We start from the raw sequence: 27,299 nt of genomic DNA, 5'->3' as shown, positions 1-27,299 counted from the left end.
CATTATCAGCAGATGTACCAGCAACTTCATTACCCTTTGACTTTAGCCTCTCCGAAAAGTCACTATATTTATTCATTAAAACCCTATCATTTACTCATCCGCATCTTGTAACAAGAATTGCCATACCAATTACCGGGAATCAGCAATCGGTATTCTGAAATCTCGCAGCGTTTTCACTTCAACAGTTATATATATCCATATAACGTCTATCTCGTAAACTTACGTATTTCAAATGTGAAGTTTCTGAAAAACACCCCAGTCTACGAATTAGTACTATGAAGTTTTGAAAAAGGTCGATGAAGTGGCAAGGATTGTAGACAGCAATTACGATCAGAAGTTTGATAATAAAGAATAGAAGATTGGAAAATCTCAAACGAAAAATTTGATACTGGAAAACGGATTGAGCAAAGTATGAAGGAAGCTGTGGACAAATCACAAAGACTAAATCTGCCTTCAAAGAATCCAGATGATTCAGTGTCTGCTGAAGTCTTTAGCGAATATCTTACTCCTTACTTTAAAACTCTTGTGGACAATATTTTTCATCATCCTCTGATCTTAGATATTGTAAGATATCATCATATCTTTCATTATAAATATCCTCCATATTCTGAAGAAATTTTCATAACTATTCTTATCTGAAATCATTTATCTCCTCGTGTTATCTGTATCATATCATAAAAGAAACTATTTTAGTTTCTAAATTTTGAAACCTTCGAGTTTAAAGTATGAATGTTTTTGAAGTAGTGTTAGGAACTGAAGCATGAACTAGTATAATATAATGACACTTGATCAACGTGATTATATTACAGTAATTCATGCTGAGTTTCTAAATGGAATGTGATGATTCACAGATCATAACGTCATCATGTGCTATGTCACACGACTCTTGTATTCTCTTTAACCTCTAAAAATGTCAAGAAAATATTTCTTGATGATTCGGTCTTTTCCAGGGTATTCTGGTAATTTGACAAATCAAGATCATGCCATTTCAATTCTTTTCTTAGAAAATTAACTATTTTCGTTTCGAAATCTATATCTACGAATTCTGGATCATTATTCGCTTGACTTGAAGTCGGGAAGAGGAGACAAAAGTATGGAACTCTTGAATATAAAAGAAAATATAAAGTTCGACAACAACACGTAAATTACAAACCGTGTATATCAATACGTATTGCAACGTAGAGGCACAGGAGAATTAACAATACTATAACCCCAAGGTAATAGTAGAAATAAATAAAATCCTCCGGTGGTAGATGAAAAAGAAGAATGACAGAGATGAAAGTTAGGAGTATATCCAGGATCAGTACTGGATGAAGCATATTGTTGAATACTTTAAAATATGAGTTGAGGGAGAAAGAATGGAAGGTGTGAGTTGTAAGGAAATGAAGGGAGGTGGATTTATAGTAAAAGATCCGACAAAGCAATCAAAATAGATGATCGCATTTAAAGCGGATTTTAATTTCCTTGATTATCAAAGAATCAAATCTCATTATGAAGATTTTTCTCCAAATCTCTTGAACTTGGAAATCAATCTTATCTACGTCAAAAGATATGACGAATCTATACCTACTCATTTCACCCTTTGATGATAACTTCACTCTTCATATAATCAAATTGTTTTATCCATATCACTCAATGATGATAAAACTCTATTTATTAACTCATAATTGTCATAATAACATTCTCATTGTTAGCCATGACGACCTCTATCAAATTTCGAGGACGAAATTTCTTTAACGGGTAGGTACTGTGACGACCCGGAAATTTCCGAACAAATTTAAACTTGATCTTTATATGTTTCCGAAACGATAAGCAAAGTTTGTAATGTTGAAATCTCAAAAACTTTGAATTATGTTGATATGACCAATTACCCTTCGACTGTTCTCGACGATTCAGGAACCATTAAACGAATATGATTATATATGTATATATGTATATATATATTATAACTTGAAACGTAAACAAAATATTAGATTTAATACTTTACATGATTGTATCTGTTTTAAAATGTTTATCGATGGAATTAGAAGATAAGATCAAATGATTGAATTATCAGATACATTGAATTATGATTACAAGTCTTTGTTGAGAGGTCCACTATGATTTGAGAAAATCTATTCCTCTTAACCATATTCGGAAAATGGTAAAGTGATTTACAAGTAAGAACAAAAGTATCATTAACAAGGATTAGACAAAAGTTAGTGGTAGACTAAAGTTAATAAGAATGATTTAGTTACAAGTGTACGAAAACATTTTCGATATAATTAAACTTGTTTATTAAAATATATCTTTGTTTAAAATAACGTGAATTGGGATAATGATTATATATATATATATATATATATATATATATATATATATATATATATATATATATATATATATATATATATATATATATATATATAGAAAACTTGCAACTTGTATTTAAAATATATGTTTTCTAATTAATTAAGTATACGATAGTAACACTCACTTAGTAAATGCTATTGATATTTAAAACGTTAGTGTATAAATAAATTGTATCTATTTAAGCTTTAAAGTATAAACGAAACGTGTTATTATATTTTTCTAAACGATTATAAAACGAACTTTGTAATGTAATTGGTTTTGTAAGACTAAATATTATATCATTAGATAAATAATTCAAACATATATATTATGTACAACTTTACAATTCTAAATAAAAATTTATATATTTTTTAACTTAGTCATAAAACGTCCTGATAATATATTTTGATAAACAACGAGTCATTGATTTATAGAAGCAAATGACCACAACGCTCAATTTTATGTTACATTTTTTATAAGGTAATTTATTGACGAGTAAGTCAAATTATTAATAAGGGTACACGTCGCGTAACGTAAAAGGCTAGTTTTCTTAGCGTACGAAATGTCGTTTGAAAAACTGAAACCAGGACATGAGTCGGGTGACAACGTCCATGTCATTTGAGTAAAAATTACATTTTTACCATGAACGTAAATATAATATAATATATAAGTAATTATATAAATTAAATATAATATATATATAATAATAATAAAAAAGTGTCGGCAAGATTAAACGATGCATACCAGCTATCATTTGTTGGCATGCGACCGCATGCAAGGTACCCACAAACCCCATGCGATCGCATGGGGTGGGGTTAGACAAAAGAACTATAAAGCTCGATTACTCTGGCGTCTGAATCCATCCCATTTCCTAATCTTTACTCTCTCTATATTTACATATATTAATATTATTATTATTATTATTATTATTATTAATCATATGATTATTATTAGTAGTATTAAGAGTAAATATTATTAGTATTACACACAAAATACTACGATGGAGTACTGCTCGAGTGATCTAAAACGGGTTTTCAAAATTGATTTTCGAGTAGGATAGGGCTAAGGAAATTATGGATTATGGCTAAGTGAAATGTCCCGTTCATATTGATTATAAACGTTCCATATTAATTGATTTCGTTGCGAGGTTTTGACCTCTATATGAGACGTTTTTTAAAGACTGCATTCATTTTTAAAACAACCATAACCTTTATTTTATCTATAAAGGTTTAAAAAGCATTACGTAGATTATCAACTAATGATAATCTAAAATATACCGTTTACACACGACCATTACATAATGGTTTACAATAAGAATATATTACATCAAAAATAAGTTTCTTGAATGCAGTTTTTACATAATATCATACAAGCATGGACTCCAAATCTTGTCCTTATTTTAGTATGCAACAGCGAAAGCTCTTAATAATCACCTGAGAATAAACATGCTTAAAACGTCAACAAAAATATTGGTGAGTTATAGGTTTAACCTATATATTATCAAATCATAATAATAGACCACAAGATTTCATATTTCAATATACATCCCATACATAGAGATAAAAATCATTCATATGGTGAACACTTGGTAACCGACATTAACAAGATGCATATAAGAATATCCCCTATCATTCCGGGAAATCCTTCGGACATGATAAAAACAACATCGAAGTACTAAAGCATCCGGTACATTGGATGGGGTTCGTTAGGCCCAATAGATCTATCTTTAGGATTCGCGTCAATTAGTAGATCGGTTTACTAATTCTTAGGTTACCAAGCAAAAGGGGCATATTCAGCTTCGATCATTCACCCATATAATGTAGTTTCATTTACTTATGTCTATTTCGTAAAACATTTATAAAACTGTATGTATTCTCATCCCAAAATATTAGATTTTAAAAGTGGGACTATAACTCACTTTCACAGATTTTTACTTCGTCGGGAAGTAAGACTTGGCCACTGGTCGATTCACGAACCTATAACAAATATGTACATATATATCAAAGTATGTTCAAAATATATTTACAACATTTTTGATACGTTTTAATGTTTTAAGTTTATTAAGTCAGCTGTCCTCGTTAGTAACCTACAACTAGTTGTCCACAATTAAATGTACATAAATAAATCGATATATATATTATCTTGAATCAATTCACGACCTAGTGTATACACGTCTCAGGCTAGATCACAACTCAAGGTATATATATTTTTGGAATCAACCTTAACCCTGTATAACTAACTCCAACATTACTGCATATAGAGTGTCTATGGTTGTTCCAAATAATATATATACATGGGTCGATATGATATGTCAAAACATTTGCATACGTGTCTATGGTATCCTAAAATTACATAATATATTAGAATACATGTATAATACAATATAATTTAGCTAGGATATGATTTGTATAGAATTGTTACAATATTTCCCGTAGCTACAACAATAAAAAAAATATCCAATCTTGTTTTACCCATAACTTTTTCGTTTTAAATCCGTTTTGAGTGAATCAAATTGCTATGGTTTCATATTGAACTCTATTTTATGAATCTAAACATAGAAATTATAGGTTTATAGTCGGAAATATAAGTTAAAAGTCATTTTTGTAAGAGGTAGTCATTTCAGTCGAAAGAACGACGTCTTGATGACCATTTTGAAAAATATACTTCCACTTTGAGTTTAATCATGATCTTTGGATATAGTTTCATGTTCATAAGAAAAATAATTTTCCCAGAAGAACAACTTTTAAATCAAAGTTTATCATAGTTTTTAATTATCAAACCCAAAACAGCCTGCGGTGTTACTACGACCGCGTATGTCCGGTTTTACGGTGTTTTTCGTGTTTCCATGTTTTAAATCATTAAGTTAGCATATCATATAGATATAGGATATGTGTTTAGTTGATTTTAAAAGTCTAGTTAGAAGGATTAACTTTTATTTGCGAACAAGTTTAGAATTAACTAAACTATGTTCTAGTGATTTCAAGTTTAAACCTTCGAATAAGATAGCTTTATATGTCTAAATTGAATGATTTTATGAACATCATTACTACCTAAAGTTTTGTGGATAAACCTATTGGAAAAGAGACAAATGGATCTAGCTTTAAAGGATCCTTGGATGGCTTGAAAGTTCTTGAAGCAGAATCATGACACGAAAACAAGTTCAAGTAAGATTTTCACTCGAAATAAGATTGTTATAGTTATAGAAATTGAATCAAAGTTTGAATATGAGTATTACCTTGTATTAGAAAGATATCTTACTGTAAATAAAAAAGATTTCTTGAGGTTGGATGATCACTTTACAAGATTGGAAGTAAGCTAGCAAACTTGGAAGTATTCTTGATTTTATGAAACTAGAACTTATAGAATTTATGAAGAACACTTAGAACTTGAAGATAGAACTTAAGAGAGATCAATTAGATGAATAAAATTGAAGAATGAAAGTGTTTGTAGGTGTTTTTGGTCGTTGGTATATGGATTAGATATAAAGGATGTGTAATTTTGTTTACATGTAAATAAGTCATGAATTATTACTAATATTTTTGTAATTTTATGAGATATTTCATGCTAGTTGTCAAATGATGGTTCCCACATGTGTTAGGTGACTCACATGGGCTGCTAAGAGCTAATCATTGGAGTGTATATACCAATAGTACATACATCTAAAAGCTGTGTATTGTACGAGTACGAATACGGGTGCATACGAGTAGAATTGTTGATGAAACTGAACGAGGATGTAATTGTAAGCATTTTTATTAAGTAGAAGTATTTTGATAAGTTTCTTGAAGTCTTTCAAAAGTGTATAAATACATATTAAAACACTACATGTATATACATTTTAACTGAGTCGTTAAGTCATCGTTAGTCGTTACATGTAAATGTTGATTTGAAACCTTTAAGTTAACGATCTTGTTAAATGTTGTTAACCCAATGTTTATTATATCTAATGAGATGTTAAATTGTTACATTATCATTATATTATGATATATAATATGTCTTCTTCATCATCTGATCTTCTCGTTCCCAAGTGAACTCGGGTCCTCTACGAGAATTCCATCGAACTTTAACAATTGGTATCTTGTTTTGCTTAAGTCTTTTAACCTCACGATCCATTATTTAGACGGGTTCTTCAATGAATTGAAGTTTTTTGTTGATTTGAATTTCGTCTAACGGAATAGTGAGATCTTCTTTAGCAAAACATTTCTTCAAATTCGAGACGTGAAAAGTGTTATGTACAACTGCGAGTTGTTGGGGTAACTCAAGTCGGTAAGCTACTGGTCCGACACGTTCAATAATCTTGAATGGTCCAATATACCTTGGATTTAGTTTCCCTCGTTTACCAAATCGAACAACGCCTTTCCAAGGTGAAACTTTAAGCATGACCATCTCGCCAATTTCAAATTCTATATCTTTTCTTTTAATGTCAGTGTAGCTCTTTTGTCGACTTTGGGCGGTTTTGAATCGTTGTTGAATTTGGATGATCTTCTCGGTAGTTTCTTGTATTATCTCTGGACCCGTAATCTGTCTATCCCCCACTTCACTCCAACAAATTGGAGACCTGCACTTTCTACCATAAAGTGCTTTAAACGGCGCCATCTCAATGCTTGAATGGTAGCTATCGTTGTAGGAAAATTCTGCTAACGGTAGATTGCGATCCCAACTGTTTCTGAAATCAATAACACATGCTCGTAGCATGTCTTCAAGCGTTTGTATCGTCCTTTCGCTCTGCCCATCAGTTTGTGGATGATAGGCAGTACTCTTATCTAGACGAGTTCCTAATGCTTGCTGTAATGTCTGCCAGAATCTTGAAATAAATCTGCCATCCTTATCAGAGATAATAGAGATTGGTATTCCATGTCTGGAGACGACTTCCTTCAAATACAGTCGTGCTAACTTCTCCATCTTGTCATCTTCTCTTACTGGCAGGAAGTGTGCTGATTTGGTGAGACGATCAACTATTACCCAAATAGTATCAAAACCACTTGTAGTCCTTGGCAATTTAGTAATGAAATCCATGATAATGTTTTCCCATTTCCATTCCGGGATTTCGGGTTGTTGAAGTAGACCTGATGGTTTCTGATGCTCAGCTTTGACCTTAGAACACGTCAAACATTCTCCTACGTATTTAGCAACATCGGCTTTCATACCTGGCCACCAAAAATGTTTCTTGAGATTCTTGTACATCTTCCCAGTTCCAGGATGTATTGAGTATCTGGTTTTATGAGCTTCTCTAAGTACCATTTCTCTCATATCTCCAAATTTTGGAACCCAAATCCTTTCAGCCCTATACCGGGTTCCGTCTTCCCGAATATTAAGATGCTTCTCCGATCCTTTGGGTATTTCATCCTTTAAATTTCCCTCTTTTAAAACTCCTTGTTGCGACTCCTTTATTTGAGTAGTAAGGTTATTGTGAATCATTATATTCATAGCTTTTACTCGAATGGGTTCTCTGTCCTTTCTACTCAAAGCGTCGACTACCACATTTGCCTTCCCCGGGTGGTAACAAATCTCAAAGTCGTAATCATTCAACAATTCAATCCACCTGCGCTGCCTCATGTTCCGTTCTTTCTGATTAAATATATGTTGAAGACTTTTGTGGTCAGTATATATAATACTTTTGATCCCATATAAGTAGTGCCTCCAAGTCTTTAATGCAAAAACAACCACGCCTAATTCCAAATCATGCGTCGTATAATTCTGCTCGTGAATCTTCAATTGTCTAGACGCATAAGCAATTACCTTCGTTCATTGCATTAATACACAACCGAGACCTTGCTTTGAAGCATCCCAATATATCACAAAATCATCATTCCCTTCAGGTAATGACAATATAGGTGTCGGAGTTAACTTTTTCTTTAACAATTGAAACGCTTTCTCTTGTACATCCTTCCATTCAAATTTCCTCTCTTTATGCGTTAATGCAGTCAAGGGTTTTGCTATTCTGGAAAAATCTTGGATGAACCTTCTGTAGTAACCAGCTAGTCCTAAAAATTGGCGTATATGCTTCGGAGTTTTCGGGGTTTCCCATTTCTCAACGGTTTCAATCTTTGCTGGATCCACCTGAATACCTTCTTTGTTCACTATGTGACCGAGGAATTGAACTTCTTCCAACCAAAATGCACACTTTGAAAACTTACCGTACAGTTTTTCTTTTCTCATCAACTCTAGCACTTTTCTTAAATGTTCTTCATGCTCTTGATCATTCTTCGAGTAAATAAGTATGTCATCGATGAAAACAATGACAAACTTGTCAAGATATGGCCCACACACTCAGTTCATGAGGTCCATGAACAAGCTGGTGCGTTCGTCAACCCAAACAGCATAACCATAAATTCGTAATGACCGTAACGCGTCCTAAAAGCAGTCTTTGGAATATCATCCTCCTTCACCCGCATTTGATGATACCTAGAACATAAATCAATCTTCGAATAAATAGACTAGCCTTGTAGTTGATCAAATAAGTCGTTGATTCTCGGTAGTGGGTAGCGGTTCTTGATGGTAAGTTTGTTCAACTCTCGGTAGTCGATACACAACCGGAATGTACCATCTTTCTTCTTGACAAACAAAACAGGAGCTCCCCATGGTGATGTGCTTGGTCGAATGAAACCACGCTCTAAAAGTTCCTGTAACTGACTTTGTAATTCTTTCATTTCGCGAGGTGTGAGTCTGTATGGAGCACGAGCTATTGGTGCAGCTCCTGGTACAAGGTCTATTTGAAATTCATCGGATCGATGTGGGGGTAATCCCGGTAATTCTTTCAGAAATACATCGGGAAATTCTTTTGCGACGGGAACATCACTGATGTTCTTTTCTTCAGGTTTAACTTCCTCGATGTGTGCTAGAATGATGTAATAACCTTTTCTTATTAGTTTTTGCGCTTTCAAACTACTAATAAGATTTAATTTCGTGTTGTTCTTTTCTCCGTACACCATTAAAGGTTTTCCTTTTTCACACATAATGCGAATCGCGCTTTTGTAACAAACGACCTCTGCTCTCACCTTCTTCAACCAGTCCATGATAATTATTACATCAAAACTCCCTAACTCGACTGGTATTAAATCAATCTTAAACGTTTCATCACCCAGTTTAATTTCTCTATCCCGACATATATTATCTGCTGAAATTAATTTACCATTTGCTAATTCGAGTAAATATTTATTATCCAAAGGCGTCAATGGGTAACTTAATTTAGCATAAAATTCTCTACTCATATAGCTTCTATCCGCACCCGAATCAAATAAAACATAAGCAAATTTATCGTCAATAAGAAACGTACCCGTAACAAGCTCCGGGTCTTCCTGTGCTTCTGCCGCATTAATATTGAAAACTCTTCCACGGCCCTGCCCATTAGTATTCCCCTGATTCAGGAAATTTCTAATAATGTGGCCCATTTTTCCACATTTATAATAAACAGCGTTGGTATTACTTGCTCCGACACTATTCGTTTCGGCATTACTTGTTCCGACATTATTTGTTCCTTTAGTTCTGTTAAAATTTGGTCCGTAGAACTCACACTTTGTCGCCTATGACCATTTCTTTTACACCTGTTGCAAAATATCGTGCAAAACCCCTGATGATTTTCTTCATACCTATGACATGGCTGTTTTTGGTTTTTGTTGCCGTTGTTGTTATTGAGGTTGTTGTTGGGGTTGTTGTTGTTGTTGAAACGGTTGTTGTAGTTGTTGTTGTTGTTGTTGGGATGTTTGTTGTAGTTATTGTTAGGATTGCGGTTATTGAAGCAATTGTTGTTGCGGTTGTTGGGATAGTTGTTGCGATTGTGGTTGTAATTGTTGTTGTTGTTGTACTGGTGACTCTTGTCACCGTTTTCCTCCCACTTCCTCTTGAGTTGTTTCGTGTTGGCTTCTTCGACCGCCTCCTCTTTAATTCTTCCCTCAATCTGATTTATGAGTTTATGAGCCATTAGACTTGCCTTCTGTATAGAAGCGGGCTTGTGTGAACTCACATCTTCTTGAATCCTTACTGGTAACCCTTTTACAAACGCGTCGATCTTCTCTTCTTCATCTTCGAATGCTCCCGGACATAATAGGCACAACTCTGTGAATTGTCATTCATATGTGGTAACGTCGAACCCTTGTGTTCGTAACTCTCTAAGTTGTGCCTTGAGTTTATTGACTTCATTTCTAGGACGGTACTGCTCGTTCATCAATTGCTTGAATGCCGACCACGGTAGTGCGTAAGCAGCATTTTGTCCTACCTGTTCAATATAGGTGTTCCACCACGTTAACGCAGTACCTGTGAAGGTATGTGTAGCGTACTTAACTTTGTCTTCTTCAGTACACTTACTTATGGCAAACACCGATTCGACTTTCGCGGTCCACCGTTTCAATCCAATTGGTCTTTCGGTTCCATCAAATTCCAAAGGTTTGCAGACAGTGAATTCTTTGTAGGAGCATCCTACACGATTTCTTGCGCCGTTAGCTGGATTGCTAGAATCAGAGTTATTGTTGGTATGTAGCGCAGCCTGTACTGCGGCTATGTTTGCAGCAAGAAAGGTACGAAATTCCTCTTCGCTCATATTCATGGTGTGTCGAGTGGTCGGTGCCATTTCTTTCAAAATAGCCAACTGAATCGAGTTAATCATAAAGAATATTAAGAGTAGTCAATAGTATTTCGTAGCATAATATGAACTCATTTATAAAATCTTTTTCTTCATATTAGTATTTTATAAGTTTAAATTCGGGTACTACCTACCCGTTAAGTTCATACTTAGTAGCTAATATACAATTCAACTACTAAAATTCCATATGAAAAACTGATTATAATAATATATCACATACAAATATTCTTCAAACGTACAACTTCGCTATATTACATATAACATGAAATATAGTACACTATGATACATGACAGTTTTGAAGATAAATCTAGTTAATACGCAAGTTGTTCAGCAAAGGAAATAAAGACACGTAATTCATAAGTCCAGAAACAAGTCATGCATTCTGGTTTTACTAAGACGACTTCCCATCCTTGGTCTTGTGGAAAATAACCGTTATGACCATTGGCTAGTCAGCATGTTGTAATGTCATCAAAAGGACGAGGGTTTCGTAATGTCCAACAGCCCCGTAATAATCTAAAAACCTTGTTTCTCACCCCAACTACTGAATCCGTCACTTGTGGGAAGGTTTTATTTAAAAGTTGCAATCCGATGTTCTTTTTCTCACTTTGGTAAAAAGCGAACATCACTAACCCGTAAGCATAGCATGCTTCTTTATGTTGCATGTTAGAAGCTCTTTCTAATTCACGAAATCCTATGTTGGGATATGTTGAGTCAAAATAGGTTCTTAACCCGTAGCGTAAAATTGCATTTTGGTTCCCCGCATTTAACGCTTTAAAGAAAAGACGCCGTAACTTACGGTCTCCCCAATGTGATATACCCCACCTATCAAAGGAAAACCTTTTATAAACTAAGGCATTTCTGGAAAGTCTTTCAAATGTTTGACAAGTTAATTTCGCCATAACTAAATGTGCTGATGAATTTTGACCGACTCTAGACAAGATTTCCTCAATCATATCCTCTGGTAGCTCTTCTAAAATATTCGGTTGTCTACCATTAACGTCCATTTTGTTTTTATACTGTAAAATAGACAAGGATTAGATTCGTAAAAGATAATTAACAAACAATACAAGCAATTTTTTTTACATAGAACATAAAAGTACAAGCACACTACAATACATATAATATACAACATGATTACAACCCTCTAATCTGAATCACTGGTTTCTTCTTCTTCGGACTTGGTTCGTTTTCCTAATTTTCTAGGAATATATGGTGTTCCTGTAATACGAGCCGTCATTTTCCACAATGGTTTAGAAAAACCTGGTGATTTAGAGGTTCCCGGATCATTGTTACATTTTAGGAAATACGGATGTTGTCGATACATATAAAGTTCATCGGGGTTGGAATCGGGTTTCTCTATTTTTATACCTTTTCCCTTATTATTTTCTTTCGCTTTATTAAATTGGGTCGAGGTAATTTCTATAACATCATCGGAATCCTCATCGGGATCCAATTCATCGGAAAATTGGTAATCTTCTCAATATTTTGCTTCCTCGGCGGAAACACCATTGACCATTATTAACTTTGGTCTGTTGGTTGAGGATTTTCTTTTATTTAATCGATTTACTATAGGTATCAATATTTATTCTTCCGGAACCTCTTCTTCTGGTTCCTCCTCTTCCGATTCCTCCTCTTCTGGTTCATCTTCTTCCGGTTCCTCCTCTTCCGGTTCTTCTTCTTCCGGTTCCTCTTCGAGAATTTGTGAATCTTCCCAAAATATATTCGACTCTTCATTATTATTAGGTGAATCAATGGGATTTGTACTAGAGATAGACATCTATCACACAATATCAAACACGTTAAGAGATTAATATATCACATAATATTTACATGTTAATAATATATAGTTTTCAACAAAAAAATGTTAAGCAATCGTTTTTGAAGAAAAACACGGTCGAAGTTCAGACTCACTAATGCATCCTAACAAACTCGGTAAGACACACTAATGCAATTTTCTGGTTCTCTAAGACCAACGCTCTGATACCAACTGAAATGTCCCGTTCATATTGATTATAAACGTTCCATATTAATTGATTTCGTTGCGAGGTTTTGACCTCTATATGAGACGTTTTTCAAAGACTGCAATCATTTTTAAAACAACCATAACCTTTATTTTATCTATAAAGGTTTAAAAAGCATTACGTAGATTATCAACTAATGATAATCTAAAATATACTATTTACACACGACCATTACATAATAGTTTACAATAAGAATATATTACATCAAAAATAAGTTTCTTGAATGCAGTTTTTAAACAATATTATACAAGCATGCTGAGTCCAACTCTTGTCCATAAATTAGCATGCAACAGCGGAAGCTCTTAATAATCACCTGAGAATAAACATGCTTAAAACGTCAACAAAAATGTTGGTGAGTTTAGGTTTAACCTATATATTATCAAATCATAATAATAGACCACAAGATTTCATATTTCAATATACATCCCATACATAGAGATAAAAATTATTCATATGGTGAACACCTGGTAACCGACATTAACAAGATGCATATAAGAATATCCCCTATCATTCCGGGAAATCCTTCAGACATGATAAAAATAACATCGAAGTACTAAAGCATCCGGTACTTTGGATGGGGTTCGTTAGGCCCAATAGATCTATCTTTAGGATTCGCATCAATTAGTAGATTAGTTTACTAATTCTTAGGTTACCAAGCAAAAGGGGCATATTCAGCTTCGATCATTCACCCATATAATGTAGTTTCATTTACTTGTGTCTATTTCGTAAAACATTGATAAAACTGCATGTATTCTCATTCCAAAATATTAGATTTTAAAAGTGGGACTATAACTCACTTTCACAGATTTTTACTTCGTCGGGAAGTAAGACTTGGCCACTGGTCGATTCACGAACCTATAACAAATATGTACATATATATCAAAGTATGTTCAAAATATATTTACAACATTTTTAATACGTTTTAATGTTTTAAGTTTATTAAGTTAGCTGTCCTCATTAGTAACCTACAACTAGTTGTCCATAATTAGATGTACCGAAATAAATCGATATATATATTATCTTGAATCAATCCACGACCCAGTGTATACACGTCTCAAGCTAGATCACAACTCAAAGTATATATATTTTTGGAATAAACCTCAATCCTGTATAGCTAACTCCAACATTACTGCATATAGAGTGTCTATGGTTGTTCCAAATAATATATATACATGGGTCGATATGATATGTCAAAACATTTGCATACGTGTCTATGGTATCCCAAGATTACATAATATATTAGAATACATGTATAATACAATATAAGTTAGCTAGAATATGATTTGTATAGAATTGTTACAATATTTCCCGTAGCTACAACAATCAAAAAATATCCAATCTTATTTTAACCATAACTTCTTCGTTTTAAATCCGTTTTGAGTGAATCAAATTACTGTGGTTTCATATTGAACTCTATTTTATGAATCTAAACAGAAAAATTATAGGTTTATAGTTGGAAATATAAGTTACAAGTCGTTTTTGTAAGAGGTAGTCATTTCAGTCGAAAGAACGACGTCTTGATGACCATTTTAAAAAATATATTTCCACTTTGAGTTTAATCATGATTTTTGGATATAGTTTCATGTTTATAAGAAAAATCATTTTCCCAGAAAAATAACTTTTAAATCAAAGTTTTTAATAGTTTTTAATTATCAAACCCAAAACAGCCCGCGGTGATACTACGACGGCGTATGTCCGGTTTTACGGTGTTTTTCATGTTTCCAGGTTTTAAATCATTAAGTTAGCATATCATATAGATATAGGACATGTATTTATTTTATTTTAAAAGTTAAGTTAGAAGGATTAACATTTGCTTTGCGAACAAGTTTAGAATTAACTATACTATGTTCTAGTGATTTCAAGTTTAAAACTTCGAATACGATAGATTTATATGTATGAATCGAATGATGTTATGAACATCATTACTACCTAAAGTTTTGTGGATAAACCTATTGGAAAAGAGACAAATGAATCTAGCTTCAAAGGATCCTTGGATGGCTTGAAATTTCTTGAAGCAGAATCATGACACGAAAACAAGTTCAAGTAAGATTTCCACTCGAAATAAGATTGTTATAGTTATAGAAATTGAATCAAAGTTTGAATATGAGTATTACCTTGTAATAGAAAGATATCTTACTATAAATAAGAAAGATTTCTTGAGGTTGGATGATCACTTTACAAGATTGGAAGTAAGCTAGCAAACTTGGAAGTATTCTTGATTTTATGAAACTAGAACTTATAGAATTTAAGGAAGAACACTTAGAACTTGAAGATAGAACTTGAGAGAGATCAATTAGATGAAGAAAATTGAAGAATTAAAGTGTTTGTAGGTGTTTTTGGTCGTTGGTATATGGATTAGATATAAAGGATGTGTAATTTTGTTTACATGTAAATAAGTCATGAATGATTACTAATATTTTTGTAATTTTATGAGATATTTCATGCAAGTTGCCAAATGATGGTTCCCACATGTGTTAGGTGACTAACATGGGCTGCTAAGAGCTGATCATTGGAGTGTATGTACCAATAGTACATACATCTAACAGCTGTGTATTGTACGAGTGCGAATACGGGTGCATACGAGTAGAATTGTTGATGAAACTGAACGAGGATGTAATTGTAAGCATTTTTGTTAAGTAGAAGTATTTTGATAAGTGTTTTGAAGTCTTTCAAAAGTGTATGAATACATATTAAAACACTACATGTATATACATTTTAACTGAGTCGTTAAGTCATCGTTAGTCGTTACATGTAAATGTTGATTTGAAACCTTTAAGTTAACGATCATGTTAAATGTTGTTAACTCAATGTTTATTATATCTAAAGAGATGTTAAATTGTTACATTATCATGATATTATGATATATAATATATCTTAGTATGATATATATATACAGTTAAATTTCGTTACAACGATAATCGTTACATATATGTCTCGTTTCGAAATTATTAAGTTAGTAGTCTTATTTTTACATATGTAGTTCATTGTTAATACACTTAATGATATATTTACTTATCATTTAACATAATTAAAAAAGTGTAACAATATCTTAATATTATTCATATGTACTTAGTAAGACGTTGATATAACGATAATCGTTATATATATCGTTTTCGAGTTTCTTAAATTCAATAGTCTCATTTTTATGTATATAACTCATTGTTAAAATACCTAATGAGATACTTACTTATCATAATATCATATTAACTATATATATAATCATATATATGTCATCATATAGTTTTTACAAGTTTTAACGTTCGTGAATCACCGGTCAACTTGGGTGGTCAATTGTCTATATGAAACCTATTTAAATTAATCAAGTTTTAACAAATTTGATTGCTTAACATGTTGGAAACACTTAATCATGTAAATAATAATTTCATTTAATATATATAAACATGGAAAAGTTCGGGTCACTACACTATGGTGGTGATGGGTATGGATCAGGGGTATGCCTGTGAGGTCAATTTAGTGTTTATCATCTCCGTTGCATCTACGTACCTTTCCTGCAATATTAAATCTCAATATTGATACGGGAGCACTCATAACTTAACTTTTGTATATTAATAGTGTATCCTTGACTAGTGCTCGAGTATATAGGATTATGCATGCTTATACTTTTGATATTTCCATTAGATAGGATATGTTGAATCTTGAATTAGTTACATATGCGGTTGAGATAAGGTATAAGATATGCGTGTCGTTGAAAAGCTAGCGAAAAATTAAGAACTTTTTATTTAGATATCGAATGGTTTCGATTAACGGATTAGAAATTATAGTCAATTGAATCTTTGTATTATTATTAAAAATGATTATTATTATCGTCGTTATTATCATCGTTATAATTGTTATCTTATTATTATTATTATTATTATTATTATTATTATTATTATTATTATTATTATCAATAAAAAGTATTATCATTAAAAATTGTTATTTTTATTATTATTACTATCGTTATTATCGTTAAAGTTATAATTAAGTATTATCATTAATATTATCATAATATTTATTACCATTAGTATTATTATAACTAGAAATTAATATTAGTAACACCTAATTATTATGATTATTATTATTATCATTAACACGAACGCGATATAAAAGACGATTAAAAGCTATTAAACAAACCGATTAGGAAATAATGTGTATGAGTATCATAATGAAATTAAAATATTGTAAGATATTAATTTAGATGAAATTATCGTTCTTATTATTTTTATCATTACTATTATTATTAAAAGTATCGTTAGTATTAAAACTATCATTTTCACAAAAATTATCATTTTAATAGGAATGTCATTGTTATTATAAAATATCATTATTATTATCATTTTAAATAAAATTATTATTTTAAAGTTAATATTAAAAAGTATCGTAAATAATAAGGTTATCATAAGCAGAATTATCGTTTTATCGTAATATCACTTTTAGTAAATATAAATATTGATATTTTTATTAATAGAATAATAATAATAATTATTACAAAATAATACAACTTTTACTTATTATCATTATCAATTTTATTTTATCAAATAAATATGTAATACAAAGATATTTTACTACGTGTAAAATAATTACGTTAATACTATCTTTAATATTTTTTTTTTATGATATTAATTGAACTTTATAAATTTTATTATTTTGGATATATAAAAGTATATTTTTGTTATATAAATTTTAATATTAAATGAATTATATTATTTACTCTAATAAAATCTTTTAAAAATATTTAAAAATATGAAACGACGATATTTAAACTATATAATAATCATGTATAAATTTTGGAAATCATTTTGGGTCAAATTGACTTTTGTTGACTTTTGCATATTAGTCTCGAGCATTAGGATTGTAATACACTACGGTTTAACCTAAATAGTTAGATAAATATTGACCAACATATAAATATATATACTTAAGTTAGGTTCGTGAATCCGAGGCCAACCTTGCACTTGTTCAATGACATTATATGTATTTTTACTACGAAATATAGTATGGTGAGTTTCATTTGCCTTTTTACCCTTTACATTTTTGGGATGAGAATACATGCGCAATTTTTATAAATGTTTGATGAAATAGACACAAGTACTTAAAAACATTCTACGAATGAGTTATGACGTACATTGGATATCACCCCTTTTAGTCTGGTAATCTGAGAATTTGGAAACCGATCTCCGAATTGACGCCAATCCTAAAGGTAGATCTACGGGAACTAACAGACCCCATCCGGGTTACAGATGCTTTAGTACTTCAAAATAGGTATTACAACCGCCAGCTTTAAAAGATATGATCTGTTTGTGAGGTGTACACAACCATCATATTTAAAAGAGTGGCCTGATTGTAAGCTTTGAGCATGACCGTGCGAAATGCCGGTATGCGGGGGATATTCTATATGCATTTTGTTAATGTCGATTACCAGGTGTTTGTAGTTTGTATGAATGACTTTTATCTCTATGCCGTGCGAAATGCCTGATACGAGATGATGTTTATGAGAAATGGAATTTAAATCTTGTGGTCTATTAAAAATATGGAATTGACGGATTATGATTATGATAAACTAATGAACTCACCAACCTTTTGGTTGACACTTTAAAGCATGTTTATTCTCAGGTATTAAAGAAATCTTCCACTGTGCATTAGCTCATTTTAAAGATATTACTTGGAGTCACTCATGGCATATATTTCGAAAGACGTTGCATTCGAGTCATTGAGTTCATCAAGATTATTATTAAGTCAATTATAGTCGGATAATGGATATTATGAAATGGTATGTATGCCTGTCAATTTTCGATGTAAAGAAAGTTTATCTTTTAAAAATGAATGCAATATTTGTAAAATGTATCTTATAGAGGTCAAATACCTCGCGATGTAATCAACTATTGTGAATCGTTTATAATGTATATGAACGGGTCCTTTCACTTTTGTCTATTTCATCAATCTTTTATAAAAACAGTTCATGTATTCCCAGTTCAAAATATATCTCAAAATCATTTAATTAAACATTTATAAAAACATCGCATGTATTCTTAGTCCCAAAAATGTAAAGAGTAAAAGGGAATCAAATGAACTCACAATATTGTATTTCGTAGTAATTAAGCATATGATGGCATTGAACAAGTGCAAAGTTGGCCTAGGATTCACGAACCTTAAAAAGCTTTTTCAAAAACAAAATGCCCCAGACAGGGCTCGAACTCGAGACCTCTCGTAAACCCAACACGCCCTCAGACCACTCCTCTGCCTTCTGCTTTACTGATTTATTTCCTAAACTAATTCTTTAAAACCCGTTTTCTATGTCAAGCCCGAATAGCCCAACAGAAAACCTAAACTTTGGGTCTCGGCTCAACAAGAAAAGAATTTTAACTCGGCCTAAATTAACTCAGTCCATTTGCTTAATAAAATAAGCCCATGGTTAAAGTTCATAAAACCATTTAAATCATAAATGGCCTAACAATTAATTAAGCCCAACAAATGGTTGTTTGGTTCTGTGATTCTTGATGGTTAAGTAATAGACAAACAAAAAAACAACAGCTGCTAGTTCCTCAATTATACACCATGAATTCATCATTCACTTAATCAGATATAGAAACAACAACACACGAATAGCAGCAATCCAGTGATCATTAATATACATCGTCCTCTTTCAACAATGATTATTATCATTTTTTTTATACGAACATGAAGAAACATGGGGTTGGGTTTGTGGGGTTTGGAATGAATCAATGTCTCCCACTTGGTCGGCCAACAGGAAAACAAAATAAGGAATATCTCTATCAATTCTTCTTTGCTAGCTAGGATATTATATTATATCAAATATATAATATCATAATTGTTACTTTATGGTTATGGTTAGAAATAGAAACGTAGTAGTAGCTTCATGGTGATGGGTGTTTGATTGTGGCTGTTTACGGTTATGTGAGGTGGGTTCAGTTAAAGCTGTCCAAACAGTGGTAGTTATGGTTGCACTCTTTAGTTAGACAGAATCACGTGAAACAGTAAAAGAATGATGGTGGCGTGGGTTGCTCGTACAGTATCACAAATGGTTTGGGTTTGGTTACTTGCAGCTGTTATAAATAGAAATAGAAGCGAATATATTTTGCAGTAGTGGTAGTAGACTATTAAGATGGAGACAGAAAGAAAATATTGAGCATGTAGGTGGGTTTCGAAGGTTGGTACTAAGTGATGGTGATAAATACCTGTAAGTCCATAGTGTGGTGGTTTGGGATGATTTAAAACAGGAACAGTAGACACGAAAATAGCAGCATCATAAGTGTGTTTTTAGGTGTGTTTGCTCGAAGAATCATAAAATAAACAGAAAAAAAACAGTACATATGATAGTGGTTGATGGTGGTTTGCAACTTTAAAGATTGCAGCTAGGTGGAAGTGGTTTAGGGTGTTCAAATGTGATGATTTTAGTTCTTCGGTTGGTAGTCCAAAATAGGAACATAAAGATAGAAAACACATGTGGTGGTGGTGATTGAAGTTGATTATTGTATGGTTGTTGTTTAGGCGATGAGGGTGTAGGTGTTTTATTCAAAGAAAAACAATGAACGTGATGGTTGGTTGTTCCCGATTAAAGGAGTAACGAAGATGATGTTGGTCGAAGGTTATGGCTTCGGTTGTGAGCCAAGGTGGTAGTTGTAATATATATGAAAGGCAAACTAGTGGTTTCAAGGTTTAATGATAATGGTGGATGATGGTTATTTTGTGGTTTCAATGAAAACATAGAAAAGATTAAAAGTGGGTTTTCATGGGTTTACTATGGTGGTGATTTGGTATTCGGTTCATAGAAACACGATAGCTTTGATGGTGATTTTTGTGGTGATCACATGAGAGAGATAATAGATTAAGGATGCTGGTAGTGGGTGTTAATCGGAACTAGGGACGCACGAGTAGTAGAAGGTGATAGTAAGGTGGCTCTGTGGTTGGTTGTTCACTTTGATTGGAAACATAAAACAATTTGGCCAAGTGCCTAATAAAATGATGGTTTTAATGAGTGTTCTTTGCAATTCATAACCCATGTATATATACATATGATATAGTTAACATTTAATAATAAAATAATAATTATAATAATAATTATTTACTAATCAATAGAAAGAAGGTGAATTGCAAAAGAGACAATGATTGAAATTTAAAAAGTAGCATACAGTAAAGCAGCCTATTTCTTAATTTCATCTACCGACAGTTTTAACGGACTGCTAAATCATACCCCATTGTTAAATCAGTGGTGGATAAAAAGTCTCAGAAAAATTCCAAACTTTTAGATTAACTATATTTATTTATTTATTTTGGTCATTATGGTATAAAATTCGATCCTTAATTTATTAAATAAAAATTACATCAACTGTCCCTCTCATTTCTGGGTAAAATATAAAAAGTGTTAAAACTTAACAAATAGTTCCTAAATACATTTTTAATCAGCCTAAAATTTATAGAACTCATTTTCGTATCACCGTTTATTTTAAAATTACACAAGTTTGAATTTAACTTGCTTAATCTCAATCAAAACATCAAACGAGCATTACAATCATTTAATATTTATATTTAATATACTCTATACATATATTTATATTTATTTTTATATGTATACACATTTATTAACAAATAATGGTTCGTGAATCGCCAAGACTGGTCGAAGGTCAATTGAATATATGAAACAGTTCAAAATTTTTAAGACTTCAACATTACAGACTTTGCTTATCGTGTCGGAAACATATAAAGATTAAGTTTAAATTTGGTCGAAAATTTCCGGGTCGTCACAAATCACTTTACCATTTTCCAAATATTGTTAAAAAGGAAAGGTTTCCTATATCAAAGTGGACCTCTCAACAGAGACTCGTAATCATACAATGTATCTGATAATTCAATCATTTGATATTATCTTTTACTTCCGTCGATAATTATATTAAGTATATATTGAAACAAATATGTTCATGTAAAGTATTATACATCTAATACTTTGTTAACGTTTTCAATTAATATAACTATATCTTATATATATATATATATATATATATATATATATATATATATATATATATATATATATATATATATATATACATGTCTATACACATAAATGTTCATGAATCGTCGAGCACAGTCAAAGGGTAACTGATTACATGAACACAGTTCAAAGTTTATTGAGATTTCAACAATACAGACTTTGCTTATCGTGTCGGAACATATAAAGATTAAGTTTAAATTCAGTCGGAAATTTCCGGTTGCCACAGTACCTACCCGTTAAAGAAATTTCATCTCGAAATTTGATTGGAATGGTCATGGCAGACAATAGGTACGTTTTCATGACGTATACGAGCTGAAAATTTGAGTTTTATCATCAGCGAGTAATTTGGATAAAACAACTCGATTATGTAAAGAGTACGAGTGAAGCTATCACAAAAGATGAAATAAGTTTTGTCATATCTTTTGACGTATATGGGTTGATTTACGGAGTTCAAGAGATTTGGAGAAAATCTTCGTAATAAGATTTGATTCTTTGATAATTAAGGAAATTAGGATCCGCTTTAAATGCGATCATCCGTTTTGATTGGTCTGTCGGATATTTTACTATAAATCCACCCCCTCGTTTCCTTACAACTCACACCTTCTATTCTTTCTCCCTCAATTCATACTTTAAAGCATTCATCAATATGCTTCATCCAGTTCTGCTTCTTGATATATTCCTAACTTTCATATCTGTTATTCTTCTTTTTCATCTACCGCCGGATGAATCTATTTACTTCTACTATACTCTTGGTTTTATAGTGTTTTTAGTTCTACCGTGTCTTTATATTGCTATATGCATCGATATATATGGTTTGTAATTTTTGGGTTGTTGGTGGGCTTTATATCTTCCCCTATATTTCAAAGTCCCTGCTTTTGTCTTCTATAATCATTGTCATCCATAGTTAATGCTCTCTCATATTTGCTGCGAATTATACTCCAATTGCTATTTCGGAGCTTCATTCTTTTGTTTTCTCTTCTTGTCATTTAGTACCATATGTAATGGTCAAGAATTTGTAGATATGAATTTCGGAATGAACATAGTTAATGTTCTAAGAAGGAAATTTTAATGGCACGATCTTGATTTGTCAAATTTCCAGAATATCTGAAAAAGACCGAATCATCAAGAAAATATTTTCTTGATATTTTTAGAGGTTAAATAGAATACGAGAGTCGTGTAACATGGTACATGATGATGGTATGGCCTGTGAATCGTCATGTTCCATTAGAAACTCAGCGTGACTTACCGTAATATAATCACGTTGATCAAGTGTCAGTATATTATACTAACTAATGCTTCAGTTCCCAACACTACTTCAAAAATATCCATAATTTAAACTCGAAGGTTTACAGAATATAGAAACTAAACAGTTTCCTTTATGATGTAATACAGATAGCACAAAGAGATAAATAATCTCGTACAATAATAGTTATGATGGTATCTTTAGAAATATCGAGGATATTTATGTTGAAAGATACGATGATATTTTAGAATTTTAAAATATCTGGAATCAAAGGATGATGCGGGAAATTTGTCTGCAAAGATTTAGAATAAGGAGTAAGGTGTTTGCTAACGATTTCAACAGACACTGAATCATTTGGATTCTTTGAAGGTAGATTTCGACTTTGTGATTTGTCCACAGCCTCATTCATGGTTTGCTCAACCATTTTTCAGCACCAAATTTTTCTCATTTTCTGAACTTTTTCAACACACTACTCTTTATCATCAAACTCTCAACTGTTAAAGTCATTTACAGTTTTTGCTACTTCATCAACATTTTTCCAAAATTCTGAGAACTATTTCGAAGTTTAGGGTGTTTTTCAGAAACTTCAGATTCGAAGTATGTAAATCTAGGAGATAGACGTTATATGTATATATATAACTGTTGGCGTAGAATTGCTGCGAAATTCGAGAATAATTATTCAAGCTTTTTGGTATGGCAATTACCATTACAAGATGCAGATGAGTACATGATAGGGTTTCAGTGAATAGGTATAATGATTTTTCGGAGAGGCTTAAGTCAAAGGGTAATGAAGTTGCTGGTACATTTGCTGATAATGTCGTGGAATATAAAAGGTTATCCGGTAACAAAAGGGTAATCGTATATATTAGGGTTATAATAAGGCTACTCCGAATGAAAAATTGAAGTTGACTTGCTGGAGCTGTGACAGAATTTTCTACTTTGAAAAGGAATCGTAAAGTTATTTTTGGTAATAAATGCCAAAGGATCTGACACGGATATGTGTTAATCTATGACTTTGGTTTTGAGAGTTTTCTAGGTGTATCGTTATACGCGTAAATCCTTTTTTCTGTTGATAACTTAAGGTTGGTTCATCCTCTCGATTGTTCATTGATTGATATGTCTTCAAGAATTTTGAAGGGTTTAAATGCAGATTGTCTTCGTTAATATATGTATGATGAAATCATCGGGAATCTTGAATGATACAAATATCTATCTGGGTTTTATGAATAAAAATGATGTTCTAGCATAGTTTTGAATTCAAAGTATGTCTTTGAAAGATGTAGAAATCTAAGAGTGATGTCTTCTGTTAAATCTTGACTTGGATTTTGATTTGTCAAAATCAGAATATGTAATCAAATTTGGATGAGAATGGTTGTTTTGATTTCTATGAAAAAATGTATACTATTGTAAAAATAGTGAGTATAGTTGATGATTGCTGAATCAGAATCGAATAATGTAACATATTAATTGTGAATTCATATATCTCTCGGGTATTACCTACCCGTTAAAAATTTCACAAGTAATATTTTGTACAAGAGAATTTTTATTACAGTCTTTATATATATATATATATATGTATATATATATATATATATATATATATATATATATATATATATATATATATATATATATATATATATATATATATATATATATATATATATATATATATATATATATATATATATATATATATATATATATATATATATATATATTTTCTTCAGATGTAATACAGATTTAATGAGTTAATATAATATTGAACTCATTTAATTTTTGGCTGGAATTGGAAATGAATAATCTCTAAAACATTAAAGATTACATAATTTTCACGGAGTGTTTCACTAATGTAATTAGTACTTCATTATCGATACTAATTGATATTCCTCGGTGAAAGATGTTGATGTTCATGGAATTCTTGTGAACTTCGCAAAATACGATGATGTTTTCTAGGGAGTTTCGAGCATATCGAAAATGAAAGTGTAAAATCAAACTTATAATTGAATAATACACTTGGTTTATTATGAAATGGAATTCATCAAGCTGAAACGGATATTGTAGCTAATGATTTTTTAAGTTATTAACGAAGGATGTACATCATAGCATATTAGTAACATGAATTATCCGAGTATCTACTCTTTAAAATTCACGCGTAATAGCTTAGTACAAAAAGATTTATTGTGGTTTCAAAACTTTATATATGTAAGATATACATATAAATTCTTTAGTGAAAGTGAGTTAATACTTCGTAATTCGTTGATACAATATACTCTTTGTTGATTAGTGATGATGTTTGCGGTGCTTATGGATCTGGTTGAACTTGTGATGTTGTAGGAGCTGCTGATGCTGACGATGCTGACGGTACTGTTGATGCTGTTGGTAAAACAAGTCTAGCTTGTAAATCGTGCACCATTCCAGTCAGGGTTTCATTTCATCATTTCGCTCACTCATCTAGTTTACAATTAGAACTAGAATAAATAATCTTTAAAACTTTTAGAAACTACATATTCTCTGTAGAATATTTCCTTGATGAAGTTATGAATCAATACTTCATCGTTTGTTGTTGTTGGTATTCCTTGGTATTTATGGTGCATATGATGTTGATGCTCGAGGTACAGATTGTGCTGTTGAGGTATGGGATGCGGATGTTGTTGGTGGTCGTAATGATTCTGTTGGTGTTGATGATGGTGGTACTGTTGATGTCGGTGCCGCTGCTGGTGTTTGTAACCTTTACACCATATTCTCCAAAGCCAGTACCCGAGAGCGAAGCTTGTTGACTTCTTCTATTACTCCGGGATGATCGGTGGTTCGTACGAGCGGGTGAATAAGATCTAGAATTGTATATAGTATATAATTGTGACGAGATACTCTGGAAATAAGAGAGAAAATGGTGTCTCGAACAGGTTCGCCGGTAAGTGCTTCAGGTTCTTTGCCAAGAGGGCAATGTGGTAGATGGAAGGGATCTCCTTCTTCTTGTCTCCAATGATTAAGTAGACTATGAACCCATCCCCAATTCATCCAGAATAGATGATGGCTAATTGGTTGATCCATTTTGGTCACATTGCTTTCGGAGCTCGAGTGAAACTCAATATCGGAATCCGAGGGACTTGAACTAGTGGCGAATTCCATTGCATACGATTGAATAAAGGATTTTTCGATATGAAATGATTTCTAGCTATCGGATGGTATTCTACTTACATAGAGTATCTATATATATAGAACAAAAGATTTCATAGATTACCGAGGGATTTACGGAATATGTCAGGTAAAGTTTACTGTAACAGATACGCTAAGATTTGAATTTTGTCTATACACTATTCATGCAATCAATGCAGTAAGATGTGTCTAGACTAAGAATGATAAGCATGTAATTTTTTGACAAGAAATGATAAGCAAAACTTTTTGACATGCAGCTAAGGTCGAAGTCCAGACTCACTAATGAATCTTATCAACTATCAGTTAGACACACTAATGCAAGACCTGGTTCGCTAAGACCACTGCTCTGATACCACATGAGACGACCCTTCCTAATCCATAAGGACGAATACAATAACATATGGTTTCATTGCAAGGTATTTGACCTCTATATGATACATTTTACAAACATTGCATTCATTTTTAAAAGACAAACTTTCATTACATCGAAAGTTGACAGGCATGAATATCATTTCATAATATCCAACTATAAATGACCTAATCTGTCATTTACTTAATAATTATCTTTATTGAACTCAACGACTTGAATGCAACGTCTTTTGAAATATGCCATGAATGACTCCAAGTAATATCTTTAAAATGAACAAATGTACATCGGAAGATTTCTTTAATACCTGAGAATAAACATGCTTTCAAGTGTCAACTAAAAGGTTGGTGAGTTCATTAGTTTATCATAAACAATTATTTCCATTAGTTTAATGGACCACAAGATTTTCATTTCCATTTCACATAAACATCAACTCATATCATGCATTTCGTACTGCATAGAGATAAAAATCATTCATATGGTGAACACCTGGTAACCGACCTTAACAATATGCATATAGAATATCCCCATCATTCCGGGACTCCCTTTGAACATGATAAATTCGAAGTACTAAAGCATCCGGTACTTTGGAT

This window comes from Rutidosis leptorrhynchoides, chromosome 4 (genome assembly GCF_046630445.1).
Source record: "Rutidosis leptorrhynchoides isolate AG116_Rl617_1_P2 chromosome 4, CSIRO_AGI_Rlap_v1, whole genome shotgun sequence".
Classification (NCBI taxonomy): Eukaryota; Viridiplantae; Streptophyta; class Magnoliopsida; order Asterales; family Asteraceae; genus Rutidosis; species Rutidosis leptorrhynchoides.
This window is presented reverse-complemented; position numbering follows the sequence as displayed.